Here is a 20,888-nt window from a genome sequence, read left to right as displayed (position 1 = left end):
AAGTATTTTAAAATATGTATAATCTGTCGACATATATAAGATCCCCACATATATATACTGTTAATGGATATGTGAATCAGAACATAATACAACTTTGTACTGGGATTGAATTCAACCTCTTTAAATTTATTAAGTTCATTATCCGATTTTGCATTCTTAAGGTGCGAAAGTAGACCTATACATATTGAGAGAGTTGTTTTGCCACATCAGTCATCAATGGCCTATCTTCTATTCTTAAACTGGTATATCTCAGTCCCATCTTAAAAAATATTCTCCAGTTCCAAATGCAATTTGCAACTGTTTTGGATATTCATTATTAATTCCTTCTGCTAGCTCAATCACCATTTTACATCCACAATTCCACGGAACAGTGTCGTTTGAACTCGCTTTACTATAAATTGCCTCAATGGCCACCTCTTTGAACTAGCCGGTTGTCCAGTTACAAGGACAAGTAGAAATGCTCTAAAGCTATTACACATCCCTGTGCTCCACAACACCTAATGTAGAGGGAAATTGGATGCGAGGATTCTGACAATATTTATCGCCATATACGTAATAACAAGATGATTCAAATATGTTCGTGGCTTGCTGGAGTTGTTCCCCTGCGTAGCTATGAATTGGATTACATCTCCAATTGCCAGATTATATAAGCTCTTCCAATACCATACCTCCATTATTCATCACCATTATTAATTCATTTAATTCTTTATCCTTTTTGATTTTGTTTTTGTTTTTGTTTTTGGGTTTTCTTCTTTTCCATCACATCCATCTAGAAGTCACAACTTCATACACAAATACCCTTGAAGATTCATTCAAATTATAAGTAATAAATAAATATATAATAAATAAATAAGAAAAATTAATAATAATACCAAACTTTTGTTATTATCACATTGCTAATAGATATGGTCTTATCTCATGTTATTTATTATTTTTTAATATTAGTTCTTATCCTTAGTTAACAAATCAGTTCTTATCTTAGTCATAATGTGTGTATGGTTTATACTTATCATTATCAGTCATTATCAACTCTTCTTGTATTATCACTTAGTTAAAATGTATATATCATTAGTCTTGTACTTATATCAGCTCTACTGTAGCTATATAGACCTTTACATCAACGAAAATTATGTTGAATTAAATTAATATTTGTGTACTTGGCATAATCAATTACTCACTTATAGGGCCTATTTATGCTATTAATGGGACTGATTTATTTTATAATTTTGTAGTAGGGCCCTTGGTCACACACTCTCTATAAGACTCTAGTTGGCCCATTGGACTGGAGGACCAACTCTCTTTATAAGCCCATTGACTTATCCATATTTTTCCTAGTATAATTATATTATCAAATTATTATTATTTTATGTGTGTCAAAAAATTAATGGATAAGTCTGACTTGCAGAGATTATTTAAAGCGTCTAGGGCAAGTAGACATGTGATATACCATACAGTATTTTGGAGATTAGGGTTTTCAGAAATCTGAGAGTGGTTTGAGAGTAGTGTGTCCATAGGCACTACTTTACATTGTTTCTATTTTACAGAATTAAAGATCTAATTTATCAATGGCTGTGTTTGGAGGTTAGTAATTTATGTTTTATGAAATTTATTATGTATATTTAGATCCATAAAATTTCTACCAATTAGTATCAGAGCCTAGTTAATATGCATAATAAATTTGTTTGTGATTAGTCTTTATTGTATCTATGATGATCGAATTGAACTGTATGTGGCCATTGAATGATACGTGGGATTCAAATATATGTTCTTGATTTTATTTTTCTTTCTGCGTGCATGGATCTGTTGAAGCTATAATCTTGATGTGTGAAGAAACATAATACATGCCCGATTGTTATTTGTAAAAAAAAAAAAAAAAAAATTGTAAATATCGGGTGTGTATTTGTTTTCCAAAATTTTGGGAAAAATTTGTTTCGTATGAATTCATGATCTGGGTTAACTTGGAAATTGTTTTTCAGTTTGAATGGAGTGAATTAGACTAATTAATTTGGTGCAAAACCTTGTAAAATCGATTATTTATGGACCTTCCATGGCCGAACGTTTTCTTGTGTTGGGTGTTTATTTTTCTGCGTTTTTGAACCAAATTGATATGGGGCAAAACTTTCTCAAGAGGAGAGGAATCAAAAGGCATCTATTTTGCTCAAAATTTTCTGGAATTTCTTGTGATTACACGGTTGTTTTTTTGAGTTTTGGCCGATTATAATCTTAAGTTTGGGTGTTTGTTTTAAGCTCTCCTTTAGTCAAATTGATACTTTAAAATTGTTGCCCATACCGAAAGGAGAAGAATGGCACCGGTATTGTATAAAACGGTGGCCAGAATTGCATTTTACAGGCGGGTTTGTCAACCGGGTCATGTGACCCGTTAACCAGGAAACCGGGTCGTCCTTGACCCGACTGAAGGAGGAAGAAGGCTGACGTCAGCAGCCATCTTGCTGACGTCAGCAACCCGAATTAAAAAAAAAAATTATTTGTTTTGTTTTGTTTATTTATTTGTTGATGATTTATTTATTTATCTATTGTTTATTGTTAATAATTAAAAAAAACCTTTATTTTATTTTATTTGATATATCTTTATATCATTTTATCACTTATTTATTGTTGATTATTTATTCATCTATTGTTTTATTATTATTAAAAAAAAATGTTATTTCTTTATTTATTTATTTGTTTATTGGTAATTAGTTCATTTGTTTATTTGTTTAATTATTTTATTCCAAATTTTATTAAATTAAATTAAATATTTGTGATTGGAAAATTGGATTGTGTGAGCTTACCCAAAGAGGCTTTGTGCCTAGTTGGTATAGTAGTGTGGGATTTTAGGTACTCACCTGTCGTGAGATTTATTTTGTCTGCATTATGTGTACCAATGTAATATGTGTTGGCATAGTAGATGGGTTATCTTTTATTTACCTATATCATGAAATTGCCAATTTGTTAATTATTTCCCACTTATTAACCAGGGTCTATACGGGTAACTAGGCTACCCTGTCGGTAGTTTTAGTTACTTTGTATGATGCTTGAAATGGCAGTGGAAGTTAATTAAATGCCATGTATTGCAGGTTCTGAGTTGCCCTGTCGGTGATTCAGTTCAATGCATTTGATTGTAGTTATTTGATTGACTGTCCCTGGCCTGCGTAAGGGTATCTTTAGTGCTACAAAGACCCTAAGCGATATTCATGTTTGTGTTTTTTGTGTTGAGGGGCTGGAAAATAGTAATTAAATTGTCTTAAATTTTTGAATATCTTGTTATTTACTATTTTTACAGCTAGTAGCACCCCAAATCTTATGCCTATGACTGACATGATGAAATTGGATGGGACAAATTATCAGAAATGGAAGAAAACCTTAGTTATGAATTTGACTTTCATGAAATTGGATTTGGCTTTGGAGATAGATCCACCAGAGATACCTACTGATGAGAGTACTGCAGCAACTAAGAAACTTTATGAGGATTGGAAGCACTCTAATAAGTGTTGGATGATAATGATAGAGAATTACATGGATGGCCATATATGCTAGTATTCCTAAAGTGGATACTGCAAAGGAACTTCTTGAAAAGATAGGAAAGAAATTTATCAAGTTTGATATGAATAAGAAGTATTATTATTTGGACCTTTTAAATAATACTTAGTATGATGATGCTTATCAGATAGGAGAAATAAAATAGTACTTCAATGGAAGGTGTGGCTACTGCAATGAAGTTGGACACAAGAAGATAGAGTGTTGGAATTTAAAGGGAAAGCAAGAGAAGAAAAATAATATTTTAATGATTATTGCTTCTAAACGTTCAAAAGTTAATGATAATTCCTCAATGTTATGGCATAACCGTTTGGGACATATTTCTAGGCACAGAATGGAAAGGTTAGTAAAGGATGAAATACTTCCTAATCTTGATTTCTACGATCTATCGACTTGTGTTGAATGTGTGAAAGGAAAATTAACTTCTAAGGTTAGAAAAGATAAGATAGCTAGATGTGGAGATGTTTTGGAGTTAATTCATACTGATGTATGTGGACCTTCATTGATGATTTTTCTCATTATGGACATGTTGAGCTTATCCGTGAGAAGTCAGATTCTTTAGTTGCCTTTAAAGAGTTTAAGGTAAAGATGGAGGTTTAAAGGAATAAGAAGATAAAAGCTGTAAGGTCTGATAGAGGTGGTGAGTTTTATGGTAGATATGATGAGACTGGAAGGAACCCAGGGCCTTTTGTTATTTATTTGCGTGAGTGTGGCATTGATGCGCAATATACGATGCCTGGTACACCTCGGCAGAATGACATAGCTGAGAGGAGAAATCGCATTTTGTTGGACATGGTGCGATCTATGTTGGCAAATTTTAGTTTGCCAGATTACTTGTGGGGAGAGGCTTTAAGGACAACTGCTTATATTTTGAATCAAGCTCCAACTAAATCTATTCCTAAGACTCCTTTTGAGTTGTGGTCAGGGAGAAAGCCTAATTTGCATCATTTTCGAGTATGGGGTTGCAAAGCTGAAGTAAGGATTTATAATCCCCAAGTTAAGAAGTTGGATCCTAAAACCATTAGTGGATATTTGGTTGGCTATTGTATAGGATCTAGGGGTTCCAGATTCTTTTGTCCATCTCACACCACTAGAATTGTGGAATCAGATAGAGCTGTTTATTTTGAAGATGATTTTGGGTTTGATGATAGTAATGGTCCAATGGAGTGCCAAGTAGTCAGTGACAGCATCCTCGACTATGGAGGCAGAATATGTGGCGTGTTATGAGGCTACCCGTCATGCAGTTTGGCTACGGAATTTTATTCGTAATTTAGGAGTAGTTGACTCCATTGAGAGGCCTATTATGATGTATTGTGATAATACTGCAGTGGTGTCTTTCTCCAATAATTTAAAAGGTACTCCTGGTGCGAAGTACATTGATGTGAAATATTTTGTGGTAAAAGAGAAAGTTGAAGAGGGTCTCATTACTGTTGTTCCACTGACCAAGGCTTTACCGGTAGGCATATTTGAGGAGCATGTGTCCCGTATGGAATTGTTAGGCAGTTGAGACTGCTGTGGGTCAGTGGGAGTTTGTTATGTTTTCTGTAGTAATATCCATGTTGAGTATTATTTATTTCTCTGAATATTTTAATACATTGATGTATGTGGATCATTGTTTATTTATGAGATGATTTATTACACATATTATTGCTCCTTGTATTTACAGGCCTGTTGAGACTATTAGTCTATGTATATGTGTATGTTGATCCACAGGTGCCATGGTGAATCCCTACTACCTAGTTGGGATATATTGTTGTATCCTGTCGATACGCAATGTGCTTGAATGAAATGGTTTTGTGTGTTGGGGGATTGCACATGGTTAGATAAATCTCTACTATCTAGACTGAGTTTATGGCATGCAAAGTACTCGGTTGAAATGGTATAATGTTTTGGGAGATTTACTAAGAGAATCTCTACTGCCTAGTCTAGTATATTGTTGTGCCCTGTCGGTATACTATATATTTGGATGAAATGGCATTATGGTTCGGGAGATTCTATAGTAAGTGAGTTTGGATTTTATATGATAATGATTATGCAGTCCAAGTGGGAGAATGTTGAATTAAATTAATATTTGTGGACTTGGCATAATCAATTACTCACTTACAGGGCCTATTTATGCTATTAATGGGACTGGCTTATTTTATAATTTTGTAGTTGGGCCCTTGGTCACACACTTTCTATAAGACTTCAGTTGGCTCATTGGACTGGAGGACCAACTCTCTTTATAAGCCCATTGACTTATCCACATTTTTCCTAGTATAATTATATTATCAAATTATTATTATTTTATGTGTGTCAAAAAATTAATGGATAAGTCTGACTTGCAGAGACTATTTAAAGCGTCTAGGGCAAGTAGACATGTGATATACCATACAGTATTTTGGAGATTAGGGTTTTCAGAAATCTGAGAGTGGTTTGAGAGTAGTGTGTCCATAGGCACTACTTTATATTGTTTCTATTTTACAGAATTAAAGATCTAATTTATCAATGGCTGCGTTTGGAGGTTAGTAATTTATGTTTTAAGAAATTTATTATGTATATTTAGATCCATAAAATTTCTAACAAATTATCGAAAGGAAAATTATTTATTCTATTTCTAAAATTATTAGCTAAATCTAGGCTGGTATCAGAGCTACATATAGATCTTGCTGCCCTTCTCTTATTTTCATCATGCCAAAAACATCTCGAACCATTAAAGAAACAACCGATGCTTCCAGCAGCTAACACTGGAGTTCTTGTATCTCCTGTTCAGATTTCGGGTAAGTTCAATCACCCTTCTTCAAAAAGCTTGAAGCTTTTGTTAAAAAGTTAATGATTATTTGGTTGTCAATTAAAAAAAAATGATGTCAATATTAAGGGCACATTTGGTGGTGTCTTTGGAGTTGTAATAAATGCTTCCGCGAGAGAGAGAGAGAGAGAGAGAGAGATAGAGAGAGAGAGAAATACACTCATGTTTGGCTAAAAACCAAGAAGTGTTTTTTGACAAAAAAAAAAAAAAGCACCAAATGTGCTCGTAAGAGAATTTTGGTGCTTCTTCAAATAAGTGTTTGAAGATTTTTTATATTAATTAAAATATAAAAAATACCAAAATAATTTTAAATGTATTTTCTATTGTCAAACATTTTATTACTTATTTTACAAAGCACTTATTAAAAAAAGCTTCGAAAAATACTTTAAACTTAATGTCTACAATATTATTTTTTATTAGACATTTAATAATTTTTATAAATATAACACCTATAAAAATTAATAATATGAAAATTAATATGTAAATATTATTTTTATAAATTATACTATTTTAATTTTATTGTTCAGATTTTAGCTTTATATATTTATTTCTTAAAATAAATAACAAATAAAAAATAAAAAAATATTTAGTAAGCAAAAGAAAATAAATTTTAGCAATTGAATTTTTATATAAGGTTTAATTAGGATATATTGGATATTATATTAATACAACCAAGAAAAAATGGTAACTAATGAAGGTTTTTAGAAGTAATAAAATGGTCATTGGGCTTGTTTAGAGATTTGAAAATGTGGGTTTATCTGACGGCTTGTTTGACATAACTTTTGCTCTTTTTTTCGCTTCTTTAGAAATGCTTCTTAAAGAAGCTACTCTTTCACTATCTTTGGTTCAAAGTGCTTCTGAATGTTTTAAATACTTTTTAACAATTGTCAAAACACTTTTAGAAGCAGCTTTTAAGTTTTAAAAGTTTTTGACTTTTTAGAAACTAACAAGGCATTTAAATTGTTAGATCACATTCTCTAGTAGAAGTTACAGCTATTAAGAAGTGGACCCAATAATAAATATTGAGCTTAGTTTCTAATACACCCCTTCACATATAGTCTACTAATGCGGAGGAAAGAAACTAAGCCATACATATACCAATCAACTTAAACAAAAATTCGACACAATACAATCTTAGACTTTGTTATCAAGTTAAATTGCTATTATCCCCAAAGCTACAACTAGCACAAAGCAAGCTCAACAATGTATTTGAAGATTATTTTTCAGTATAGATTTATATTTTTCAATATAGATTTATGTTAGGCAGTTTTTGGTTTTTATCTCTGATTGTGAAAAATCTTTAATACATTGAATAGTTAAATAAGCATCAATGACGTTTTCTACTGAATTTTGGAATGCATGAGGATTTGATTATAATTTGAGAAAGCATAAGCAAAACTCATAATTTGGCATCCTGCTGTTATCTATACAAGTTTATCTATCAAAGGCAGAGGAAAGCTATCTTTCAGGTATGCTTTATTTAAATCAATAAAATCAATGTATAGCCTATTCTTTTCGTTCTTCTTTTTCATAGTAGTAACATTAGCCAACAAATCAGGATACTGAACTTCTCTCATCACATCATTCTCTTCCAACTTGTTGACTTCTTTTTTTATGATCTAATTAATCTCATGTGCAAATTTCCTTTTGTTTTGTTTAATTGGTTTGATGCTTAGATTTGCATTTAGTTTATGTGTGATCAGTTTGGGGTTTATTCCTAACATATCACTTGCATCCCATGCAAAACACTTTTTTTGCTCCCAAAGGAAGATTAACAAGTTATTTTTCATCTTCCTTCTTAGTTTTGTTCTGATCCTAACTTTTTGATTAGGCTTCTTAGGGTCCAAGACAACTTCCTCGATATGCTCCATATCATCATCCTTTATTTCAATAGTGAGAAACTCGAAGTTCTTTAATTGCTATTTATCACCATATGTCTTTCCTATCATGGCTTTAATGCATCAATTTCAAGCTACTTTCTAATTATTCCTTAGATTTTCAATTCTGTCTCCATTTGGAAATTTCCGCATATGATGGTATGTTGATGGTATTGTTCTCATCTCATGTAGCCATAGTATGTCGAGGATAAGATTGCAAGTAGATTCTCCTTTTACCACAATCATGGTGGAGTACAGTGACCCCATTCTATCATTGGCATCATGACCTTCTTAATGAATTGGTTAGATTCTCTATGAACCCAACATGTTCATCTTAGCCTTTTCTATATTATTTTCATTATATCTCATCCTTCTATTGTCAATTGGGTAGATCGAGTTTCCACTATCAATCAATATCTTTTTTCATGAAAACAACCGGCAATTTGATAAATCGACTTCTAATGCATCATCATGTTGCATATATAGTGCTTCGGCATCATGATGAGTGGATGTTATACTAGGCAGTCTTTCCAATTGAGTCTTTGTTTTTCTAGTTATGGCAACCTCAGTCATTTTTGGCGAATCTTTTCCTAGCTTCCGTAATCTTTCCTCCACTAGCTAGTCCCTCATGTATTTTATGGATTATACGTTGAGTTGTTTTATCATCCCCACTATTATCCCATCCACTCAGTTGCCAAGGTTCATCATGCTATCCTGTTTCATCCTTTCTATAGTTCTTTCACTTCCTTTTTTATGATAATCTGTCTACACCTGTACAAAACCTACAACTCGCTGGGGTGCTGATCTTATGCAATTGAAGATGAGGCTAATTACTAAGGCACAAGCTAAGAGATTTAAGGATAATAGATATGAACCTAGGATGACCTGCTCCTAAACCCGTATTATATTAGTTCGGATCTAATTATGTTCAAGTTCTAACGGTCACCTTGACCCCTAACCAACCTATGATTAGAAAGCTTGGTATATAATGAAGATGCCACAATAGGTGATAGAAGTCCTATTAATAAGTTAAAACTAAAACATTCACTTTCTAATGGTGTTTTAGGTGTTCAAAAGAACAAAGAGAAATTTAATCTCACAAAATAAATTCTGAATATTATTAATGGTGTATTCTTCTTAAAAAACAAGCCTTTTATAGGTTAAAAGAAAACAAAATAAGACCCAAAACTAGAGGGAAAACCGGCCATGCTTGATGTTTCCTAAAGTGATCGAATTTTCTCTCTCCTTTTCTAATATAATTTTGATTAATTAATTCATTTATTTTGAATTAGGAATTAATTAATTTATAGGGAAATAATAAAAATAATAACTTTCCTAAACTTATTTTTCCAGAAAATAAATAAATAAAAACCAAAAGTAAAGGTAATTTCTGAAAACAAAAAGTAGAAACCAAATTAGGAAACTAAAATACTAGCTTTTTGGCTAAGTTGACTTTGACCAATCGTTGACCAATTTGAGCTCCAAATCAGCTTCTATATGCTTTGTAAGATGCCAAATAATATTATTATGGAGTCCCACACGTTGCCTTTGCTTGAAGAAAAGTGAAAAAGCCAACTCAGCAAAATACAGTAAAGCCAATGGAAAATATAGTAAAACCCGACCAATTTCTCTCTCATGCGCACACCACTTAAATGACCAGCTTAGCTTCGGCCTTGACCAGTTCCCATGACTTCTTAGTGATATCAAGTGAATTCAAGAAGATTTGACCCCATTTCCCGCTGTCCGGAATCCATAAATGCATCAAAATCGCTACCCAGATCTGTATCGGCTTCCACCATTTGTATGCCCAAAACAAGCCTTGGATATTTGGATATGGACAAGCACTCTTGAGAATGAATTACCCTCAGGACAACAGCAAGGTTGTCCTAAACCTCTTAGCTTAAGTCCAAGTGATCGGCCCGGTCTTCATCCGTATCGGGTCAGTACACCAGCGGGTTGTTAGTTGTGCAGGCACGTGAAGATTCGCATCAATAATCTGGTTAGCTTCATACAAGGTATGATTAAATCTCAAGAAGGAATGTTAATATACAAAAATTCTAAGCTCGTGCTGAGCATCCAAGTTGTGAAGGCAGAAATAGAACCAGGAAGCTATTTTGGTGCATTTATGGACTCTGGGTATCAAGGGACAGATTTGTTAGCTTATGAATGTGATTAAGCTCGCCAAGAGGTCATGAATTCAAGACAAGATAGTATCAAAGGCGTTTAAGCATGACCAAAAGTGCACAAAGTTCAACATGGCCGAATTAAGTTGTTTTGGCACTAGGAAGGACCTTTCTTGCATTTCAAGCAGGCTTTGCTTATTCCAATCCATGGCAACATATGAGAGCCAGTTCTAATCCTATTTAGAATCTTATATGGCATATTAGATCTGATTTAGAGTCTAAATTATCTTGTGATTGGACAAAGATAACTTATTTGGAAAACTAGTCATTTACTTTCCAAATCTGAAATTTGACTTTTGTTTTATGAAATAATCTTTATTTTTTATTTTTGTTTAATTATTTTCTAGAAAAATTAATTTAGGAAGGTTGATATCTTATTATTTTAGTTGTAAATTAATTAATTCCTATTTCAAAATTAAGGAATTAATTAATACAAATTAGATTAGGAAAGTTAAGTGAATTTCGGCCACATCATCATTCTAACTTCATTGGTTGGTTTTTACCTAGGTGTTTTAGGGTTGATTTCTTTTGTGACTTTTGCCTATTTAAGGGCTTATTTGTCAATGAAAGGCAACGTACATTATTGATTAAAACATTATTGTGAGAAAGAATTATCTTTGTTTTCTTTGAACACCTAAAACATGGAATAGAAATCGAGTGTTTTAGTTTGACTTATTAATAGGACATCCATCACCTATTGTGGCATCGTCATCATATACTAAGGTTTCTAATCATAAGTTGATTAGGAGTCAAGGTGACCATTAGAACTTGAATTTAATTACGATCCGGGCTAATATAATACGAGTTTAGGAGCAATTCGACCTAGGTTCGTACTAGTTGGTATCATAACCGAATTTTATTCAAGTTTGATCTATCTTATTTGCTTTGTTTTGTGTTATTCTACAATTTTAACATTCGGTTAAGGTTGTTTCCTACTCATACATGTTTTGCATATTTTAAAAAAAAGCATTCATAGCCAAATTAGGTTTTGTGTCTTTGTGTTAGTCGAATTGTGTGTTTCTAGTTTGTTGGTTAGTTTTGCATATTAGTTCTTAGTAATTTGGTTTATTGTTGATTTTTCTTTACTCTTTTAATCTCAATTAGTTGCATTCATATATTCCCAAAAAAAAAAAAAAAGAGGTCTTCTGAGAACATATTGCATAAATCCAAAATTTTGCAATTTGTTAGTTTGGAAGGTGTAATCAGGTTTGACAAATTTTTTTGGCATTGAGATTGTGATTTTTGTGGTGATTGTACAGCTGGATATTGAGTTGGTATTACTATGTTTGTGATTAAAAAAAAAAAAAGGAAAGAAGAAAAAAAAAAGCTAAGTAAAAAAAACAAAAAAATTGGAAAAGGCGAGTTTTGGAGAAGTTGAAAATTTGAATTTGATTTGGACTTGGAAATTCAATTGTGTTTATTGAAGCTACTATTTGATTATTCAGTATTGGTTGTTGGTAGTTGAATATTGATGCTAATTGATTAGATTAAAATTGGTATAAAGATTTGATACAAAGGCTTAATTACGAGAACTACAACCAACAACTATCTTATATCTTGTTCGAATTGAGTTCTTATTAATTGTTGAATCCTTTTTCTAAATTTCGTCCTTGAACTTTTTGGTCTCATAATATTCTGGTCTATTCCTTTATTGAACCTAAAGATTGCTTGCTATTTGTTTTGGTCTAATAATATTATGGTCCATTCCTTTATTGAATCTGAAAATTTCTTGCTATTTTTCTTCCTTTTTGGTTAGAAAATTCGAGAATTAGGCATTCAAAATTCACTCGGTATTTGTTTGGTCTGGTTGCTGTTTTATTGATAAATTTAATAAGAACATACTTTTTATCTAGCTACTATTTTAAGTGTGTTTTTAAAGAATTTAGAGATATATTTTAAGTCAAAAAAAAAGGCAAGAGAGTGTGGGCTTAAAAGAGGCTCAAAAGCCCAAACAAGTGTATAAACACTAGTGAACGAGACCTTGTTGAGTGATACATGTGAGGGAGTGAATTTTGGTGAGGTTTTCTGGTATTATTTCACTAATATGTTAGATTCAATGATAAGAAGAGGAGATGACTCAATAAGAGAACTTGGAGAGGATTTTGTGGGATTGAAGGGAGAGTCGAGAGCATCAGAGAGTTTAGGCGAACCTACCAACATGTTTGCGATATTGGAACAATTACAAAGGATGAATGCTCATTTTTGATAAACTTGATCAAATGATGGATAGATTTGAAAATTCACAAGGAGGACCAAGTCCAAGGATGGAATTTCATGGAGGTTGTGTTCGAGGTTGGGGAGGCTGCAGACATTTTAAGGAAGAAGTTGGAGGAGGTGATTTTGGAGATAACCTTGAGGAGGAGTTTTTTTTGGCTGAAACATCTTCTGTTAAACTTCTGATGATGTCAACACCTACATAAGAGTGAAAAAGTATTTACATATTCTAAAACAAATGTGAATTTTATTAATTAGAAAAGTTCATGGAAAACATACAAACTTTTATTTTTATTTCTCTTTCCTTCCCCCTTCTTTTTCTCGTAGCGAATCACATATTTGCACTCCAAGGAAGGAAAAAATGTTGAAGGAAAGTCCTAGAAGAAGATGACGACCTCGGAAATATTAAAGTCACCATACCATCATTTTTAGAAAAAAGTGATCTAGAGGCTTACTTAAAATGGGAAGAACGAATAAAGATGATCTTTGATTGTCATAACTATTCAGAGGCTAAAAAGTTTAAGTGGATGCATTGGAATTTGGACATTAAGCTTTACCAGGCTATGAGGAAAAGGTTTGTACCAGGCCATTATCATATGTTGTTGCATTAAAGGTTACAATCTTTATACCAAGGAAGTAGGACCATGGAGGACTATTATAAGAAGATGGGGATGCTCATGATGAGGTTAAGTTTGAATGAAGACTGTGAGGCAACAATGACTAGATTTCTTAGAGGTTTAAACTAAGAGATTGCTAACCAAGTAGAATTACAACAATATGTGAAGTTGGAAGAGATGCTGCACATGGCCATCAAAATTGAGAACCAACTTAAGAGGAGGGGTACTAGCTCATGGTTTGAAGGTGTTTTAAACAGTGGGAGGACTAGTTCAAGTGGTTGGCGAAACAATCCTGCATTCGAATCAAGCCCAAAATCGAAGCTGGAGGAAGGAAGCTCCAATTGGCCAAGGAGAGACTATCTGGCCTAATCCATAAAAACACCAAAGCTGAGTGGTAAGCTTGATCTAGAACTTGTGATATTGTGTGTTTTAAGTGTCAGGGCTAAGGACATGTAGACAACCAATGTCCAAACTAAAAAATTATGCTGCTGAAGGATAATGGAGAGTTGGAGTCTGATAGTGATGAAGCTGAAGCTGAAATTGAGCATGAAGAATTTGAATCTGAAGAGGAAGAACAATGATGAGAACCTGCCCGTATCCGTTCAACCAACAAACCGTTGGGGTGTAGATCCTATACAGTTGAAGACCAGGCCAATCGCTAGGGCTCAAGCCAAGAAATTTAAGGACAACCTGGTTGGTTATACAAGCAGTTATCAATTCTTAAAAGAGCTTGTCAATACCTGAAAATTCAAAGCCTGTTTTAAGCATCTAAGTAATGGAGGTCGATATTGACTCGGGTAGCAGTTGTCGTGCATTTATGGACTCCGAGCAGCAAGGAATGGGTTTAACACTTCTTGAATTCAATGGATATCACTAAGAGGCCATGGAAACAAGTCAAGGTAGATGTAAAAGCAATTAAAGAAGCCATTTGGGCATAAAAGGTGTCTTTGGCCGAAATTGCTGTATTTGTTGCTGGCTTTGCTGTATTTTATTGGTTTGGCATTTTCTCTTTGTTCCAATCAAAGGCTAGGCATGGGAATCATAATTAATCCTATTTGGCAGCCTACATGGCACATTGGATATAATTTGGAATCTTTACAAGTTGAAAATTGGTCAAAGTTAGCTTAGTAGTCAAATTAGTCAACTAGTTTCCTAATTTGGGTTTGACTTTTTGTTTTAGGAAACTATATTTTATTTTGGTTTTATTTATTTATTTGCTGGACAAATTACTTTAGGAAATTTAGAATTTTATTATTTTGATTGTAAATTAATTAATTCATTTTTCAAAATTAAGGAATTAATTAATACAAATTAGATTATGAAAGGATGTGAAATTAGGCAATTTCCTAATTTGATTCTCTGTTGGCCGAAATTTCATAATCCTTTTAGGGTTTTATCTTGTTCTTTCAAAGCCTATTTAAAGGCTTATTTTCAATGAGAAATGAGAAATCAGCTTACAATATTATTCAAAAATTAATTGTGAGATATAATTTTTTTAGTTCTCTTTGAACACCTAAAACACCATTAGAGAGTGAGTATTTTAGTTGTGACTTATCAATAGGGCTTCCATAACCTATTGTAGCGTCTTCATTATACCAAGATTTCTAATCACAGATTGGTTAGGGTTTAAGGTTTTCCCATAAGAACTTAAACTTATTTGAGATCCAGGCTAATATAATACGGGTTTAAGTATGAGTCGACCTAGGTTCGTATCATTTGGTATGAGAGCAAAGATTTTGTTCAGGTTTGATCTATCTTATTTTTTTCTTCTTTATTTTTGTGTTATTTTGCAATTTTAACATTAGGTTGAGGTTGCATCCATCCTGTAAACATTCAGTATTGAAAAAAAAAATTATTATTCCTAGTCAAATTAGGTTCTTTGTTTTACCGTATTTTTTGCTTCCTAGTTTGTTGGTTGTCTTTCATCATTGTTCTTGTTAATTTGGTTTATTGTTGATTTTTCATTACTGTTTTAGTCTTAAGTTGTTGCTTTCATATATTCAAAAAAAAAAAAAAAAAGAAAAAAAGAAAGAAAGAGAGTTTTGAAAGCATATTGCATAAAAGCTAAAAATTGTGCAATTTGTTATTATTGGAGTCAGGTCACGGGTTTGGTGGAATTTTGGTGCTAGAATTACAATTTTACTGTTAATTCTTGCTACTGCAGTTGAGTTTATATTCTGTGAGTAATAGAAAAAAAAAAAAAAGAAGAAAAGTTGAATTTGCCTATTTATTCAATATTTGGAGTTGCTGGAAATTCAATTTTGGTGCTGAATATTTGAATTTTGAGTGCTAGAATTATTTGGATAAAATTGGTAAAAAAATTGACACATAAACTTAGATTGCAAGAACAACAATCAACAACTATCCTATATTTTTGTTCAATTTGATTCTTGTTCATATTTGAATTTCTTTCTCCAAATTTTATCCTTGAATTATTGATCTAATAATATTCTATTCACCTTTTTATTCATTCCTAAAATTTGCTTGTTGATTTACCTTGTTGTTGCTTAGAAAAGCCGAGAACTAGGTTTTATTAATTCATTTGGTATTGCTTGCTTTTTGCTACTATTTTGTTGATAAGTCTAATTAAAACATACTAGTGATCCAATTGCTGTTTTGTGGGTGTTTTAATTAGAACTTTGAGATAATTCTTTGAGTGGAATAAGACAAGAAAGTGTGAGCTTAAAAGAGGGTAAAAGCTGAAACTAGTGTGCGAACACGAGTGTTGAAACCTTGTTTAAGTGAAACACATGAGGGAGTGAATTTGGTGAGGATTTATTTTATTTTTACAATATTTGTACTAACATGGCAGATTCAAGAATAAGGAGAGTGGATGGCTCTTTAAGAATTAATGAGGAGGAGTTTGTGGGATTCAAGGGTGATTCTCGAGCTACAGGAAATGAAGGTGAGTACACAGAAAAGATCGCGGTCTTGGAGCAATTACAGTGGATAATGCTCATTTTGACCATATAGATCAAAGGATGGACAGGTCAAAACTTCACCAGGTGGACCGAATTTGAGGCAAGAATTTCTTGGAGGCCAAGGTTTAAGTCGAGGAGGTCGCGGACATTATAGAGAGGATTTTGAAGGAGGTAATTATGGAGATAACTTAGAGGAGGAATTTGAAGACATCTATGCTCTCCAAGGAAGGAAAAACCGTGGCAGACCAGCAAGGGAAAATGATGATGATCTTGGAAATATTAAGGTCAATATAGCACCTTTCATGGGAAAAAGTGATCTGGATGCCTACTTAGAGTGGAAGGAGCATATGGAGATGATCTTTGATTGTCACAACTATTCAGAGGCTAAGAAAGTTAAATTGGCAGCTTTGGAATTTGGTCATTATGCACACCAATGGTGGACAAATGAGCAAAGTATCTAAAGAAGAGTTGGAGATGAACCAATCACTACTTGGCAACAAATGAAAGGAGCCATGAGAAAGAGGTTTGTACCGAGTCATTACCATAGGTTGCTGCATCAAAGACTCCAATCATTATCACAAGGTAGTAGGCCCGTGAAGGATTATTACAAGGAGATGGAGATGCTTATGATGATATTGAGCATGAATGAAGATAGAGAAGCAACAATGGCACGGTTTCTAGGTGGGTTGAATCGTGAGATAGCCAATCAATTGGAGTTGCAATAATATGTGGAATTGGAAGAGATGTTGCATGTGGCTATTAAACTTGAGAATCAATTCAAGAGGAGGGGTACAAGCTCACGGTTTGGAGGAGTATCAAACAGTAGAAGGTCAAATCCAAGTGTTTGGAGAAGCAATCCCACATATGACAAAAAGCCTAAACTAAAGCTAGGTGATGGAAGTACCAATCGGCCAAAAAGGAAGGCTAAAACCAAATCTGTCCAAGTACCAAGGAATGAAGGTAAATCAAATCCTAAACCTTCTAGAACTTGTGATATTATGTGTTGTCAATGCCCAAATAGGAGAATCATGGTACTGAAAGGTAATGGTGAGTTAGAATCCGAAAGTGAAGATAGTGGAGATGGAACCGAGCAAGAAGAGGAAGAACTAGAAGATGAAGCCAAGACCTTAAATGCTGCAAATACTGAATTGAGCTTGGTGAGTAGGAGAGTCTTGACTGTGTACAAATATGAGGATCAATTATAAAGAGAGAACATCTTCCACACTCGATGTGAAATCCAAGGTCAGGTTTGTAGTATGATAATTGATAGTGGAAGTTGTGCTAATGTAATTAGTAATGTGGTAGTTGATGAATTAAGCTTAGTAACAATTAAACATCCAAAACCATATAGATTACAATGGCTTAATGATAGTGCTGAAATGAAAGTAAACAAACAAGGCAAAGTAAAATTCAGCATTGATAAATATGTGGATATTGTATTGTGTGATATTGTGCCTATGCATGCCAGACATATTTTATTATGTACACCATGTCAATTTGAAAAAGATATTATATATTATGGTCGAAAGAATGCAATTGTTTTTAGATTTAAAGGTAAAAAGGTCAAGCTAAAACCATTGACTCTCAAAGAGGTATTTAGGACCAACTTCAAATACAACAAAAGAGGGAGGCCGAAAAGCTGAAGGAGAGGTTAAGTATGGCACCCACGACTTCACCATCTATCTAAGGGGTCAAGGCCAAGCATGACCAACCAGGTAAGTTTTCTAAACTCAATGGTGAGGGGAAAAACAAAGACAAAGCCAAAAGTGAGCAAAATTCAAGAAAAGCCGAGAGTGAGATTAAATTCAAGGAATCCATGAGAGAAAAAGAAAAAGAAGCAAAGAGAAGAAAAATAAAATTTTTTATCTTAGTTTTAGGGAAATTAAAAAGGAATTTTTGAGTGATAAGCCCTTGCTGATCATGATTTATAAAGATGTATATTTAAATGATCAAGCTAACCCTGAAGAACTTGAATTGCCAAGTTTTATCTTTTTTTTTTTTTATAAGATTTTGAAGATGTCTTTCCGGAGGAAATTCCTAATGGTTTACCATTTATTCGAGGGATTAAACATCAAATTAGTTTTATGCCGGAAGCTGCGATTCCTAATAGGCCTGCATATAGGAGTAATTTCGATGAGACAAAGGAGCTATAAAGGTAGGTAAGTGAGCTACTTGACAAAGGTTATATTTGTGAGCATGAGTTCGTGTGCTGATCCTATTTTGTTAGTACCTAAGAAACATGGTTCATGGTGCATATGTGTAGATTGTAGGGCTATTAATAACATAACCATTAAAATATAGGCATCCAATTCTTAGGTTAGATGATATGTTAGATGAGTTACATGGTGCATGCATGTTTACTAAAATTGACCTTAGGAGTGAGTATCATCAAATTAGGATGAAAGAGGGTGATGAATGGAAAACCACATTTAAAATTGAATATAGTTTGTATGAGTGGTTAGTAATGCCATTTGGTCTAACTAATGCATCTAGCACTTTCATGAGATTAATGAACGATGTTATGCGCCCATTCAATAGAAAATTTATGGTTGTTTATTTTGATGATATTCTTGTATATAGTAGCCATTTAGATAAGCATGTAGAACATCTTAGGTTAGTTTTAGGATTAATTAGGAAAGAAAGATTGTATGCTAACTTCAAAAAGTGTGATTTTTACCAAGATAAGATTGTATTTATAGGATTTTTTGTGATAGTGTTTGACCTAAGAGATTTGGTTTGATTGCATCTAAGAAAGGAGAGGTTTCCAAAACAATGAAGGTCAAAGCTTATTCCACAATAGGATGGTCTTTTTCAAGTTTTGGAAAGGATTAATGAGAATGCTTACCAACTTGACTTACCAGGTGAGTAATGCTTACCAACTTGACTTACCAGGTGAGTACAATATTAGTGCTATATTTAATGTTGCTGACTTATCTCCTTTTGCTGCAGGTGATAATTTTGATTTGAGGTCAAATCCTTTTTAAGAGGAGGGGAATGATGAGAACCCACCCGTACCCATTCAACCGACAACCCGCTGGGGTGCAGATCTTATATAGTTGAAGACCGGGCCAATCACTAGGGCTCAAGCCAAAAAATTTAAGGACAACCTATTTAATTATATAAGGATTTATCAATTCTCAAAAGGACTTGTCAATACCTGAAGATTCAAAGCCTGTTTTAAGCATCTAAGTGATGGAGGCCGATATGGACCCCGTTAGCTATTGTCGTGCATTTATGGACTCCGGGCAAGAAGGAATGGGTTTAACATTTCTTGAATTCAATTGATATCATTAAAAGGTCGTGGAAACAAGTTAAAGTAGAAGCAAAAGCAATCAAACAGGACATTTGCGTTTAGAAGGTGTTTTTGGCCGAAATTGCTATGTTTGTTGCTGGCTTTACTATATTTTGTTGGTTTGGTAATTTCTCTTTGTTCCAATCAAAGGCTACATATGGGAATCATAATTAATCCTATTTGGCATCCTACATGGCACATTGGATCTGATTTAGAGCCTTTACAAGATGGAAATTGGTCAAAGTTAGCTTACTAGTCAAGCTAGTCAACTAGTTTCCTAATTTGAGTTTGACTTTTTGTTTTATGAAACTATATTTTTTTTTGGTTTTATTTATTTATTTTTTGGAAAAATTACTTTAGGAAAGTTATAATTTTATTATTGTGATTGTAACTTAGTTAATTCCTTTTTCAAAATTAAGGAATTAATTAATACAAATTAGATTAGGAAAGGGCGTGAAATTAGGTAATTTCCTAATTTGATTCTATGTTGGCTTAAATTTCATAATCCTTTTAGGATTTTATTTTGTTCATTCAAAGCGTATTTAAAGACTTATTTTCAATGAGAAATCAGCCTACAATATTATTCAAAAAATTAATTGTGAGATAGAATTCTCTTAGTTCTCTTTGAACACCTAAAACACAATTAGAGAGTGAGTGTTTTAGTTTTGACTTATCAATAGGGCTTCCATAACCTATTATGGCGTCTTCATTATACCAAGATTTCTAATCACGGGTTGGTTAGGGGTTAAGGTTTTCCCATAAGAACTTAAACTTAATTGAGATCTGGGCTTATATAATACAGGTTTAGGCACGAATCGACCTAGGTTCATATCAAACAAGGTGAACTCGAGGCCCAAAAATCTCTAAGGGCTAAACTTAGTTTGGTGGCAAGAAGAGTATTGACCATGTGCAAGGATAAAAATCAAATGCAAAGGGAAAACTTCTTCCATACTAGCTGTGACATTCATGGTAATATTTGTAGTATGATTATTGATAGTGGAAGTTGTGCCAACATTATTAGTAATTTTATGGTAGAGAAATTAGGTTTAACAACAATCAAACATCCCGAACCATATAGACTTCAATGGTCTAATGATAGTGGAAAGATGAAGGTAAATAAACAAATCAAGGTAAAGTTTAGTGTTGATAATTATGTGGATGTGGTTTTGTATGATGTTGTAACTATGCATGCTGGGCATATTTTGTTGGGAAGACCATGAAAATTTGATAAGGATACCATACATTATGGTTGAGAAAATGCCATTGTATTTCAATTTAAAGGTAAAAAAATTAAGCTTGAGCCGTTAGCACCAAAAGAAGTATTTAGAGATAAATTGCAAATGCAACAAAGGAGGGATGCCAAACGGCAAAGGGAGGAATCAAGCACGCCACCCACAACTTCAACTATTATTCAAGAGAGCAAGGCTGAGCTACACCACCAAGGTAAGTTTTCTAAACT

General features: G+C 33.2%; 1 long non-coding RNA gene across 2 annotated transcripts; it reads left to right on the top strand.

The window, feature by feature from the left end:
• The first annotated feature begins 5,655 nt into the window (after positions 1 to 5,655).
• LOC132804419 (uncharacterized) lies at positions 5,656 to 20,180 on the top strand. Of its 2 annotated transcripts, none has more exons than XR_009639551.1 (3): positions 5,656 to 6,296; positions 16,029 to 18,998; positions 19,087 to 20,180. It is a non-coding gene; the product is annotated as an uncharacterized LOC132804419 (long non-coding RNA). The 2 variants fall into 2 exon arrangements; XR_009639552.1 differs by lacking the exon at positions 5,656 to 6,296 and adding an exon at positions 6,864 to 7,794.
• The last annotated feature ends 708 nt before the right edge of the window (positions 20,181 to 20,888 follow it).

The sequence above is a fragment of the Ziziphus jujuba genome, chromosome 7 (genome assembly GCF_031755915.1).
Source record: "Ziziphus jujuba cultivar Dongzao chromosome 7, ASM3175591v1".
Lineage (NCBI taxonomy): Eukaryota > Viridiplantae > Streptophyta > Magnoliopsida > Rosales > Rhamnaceae > Ziziphus > Ziziphus jujuba.
This window is presented reverse-complemented; position numbering and strand designations above follow the sequence as displayed.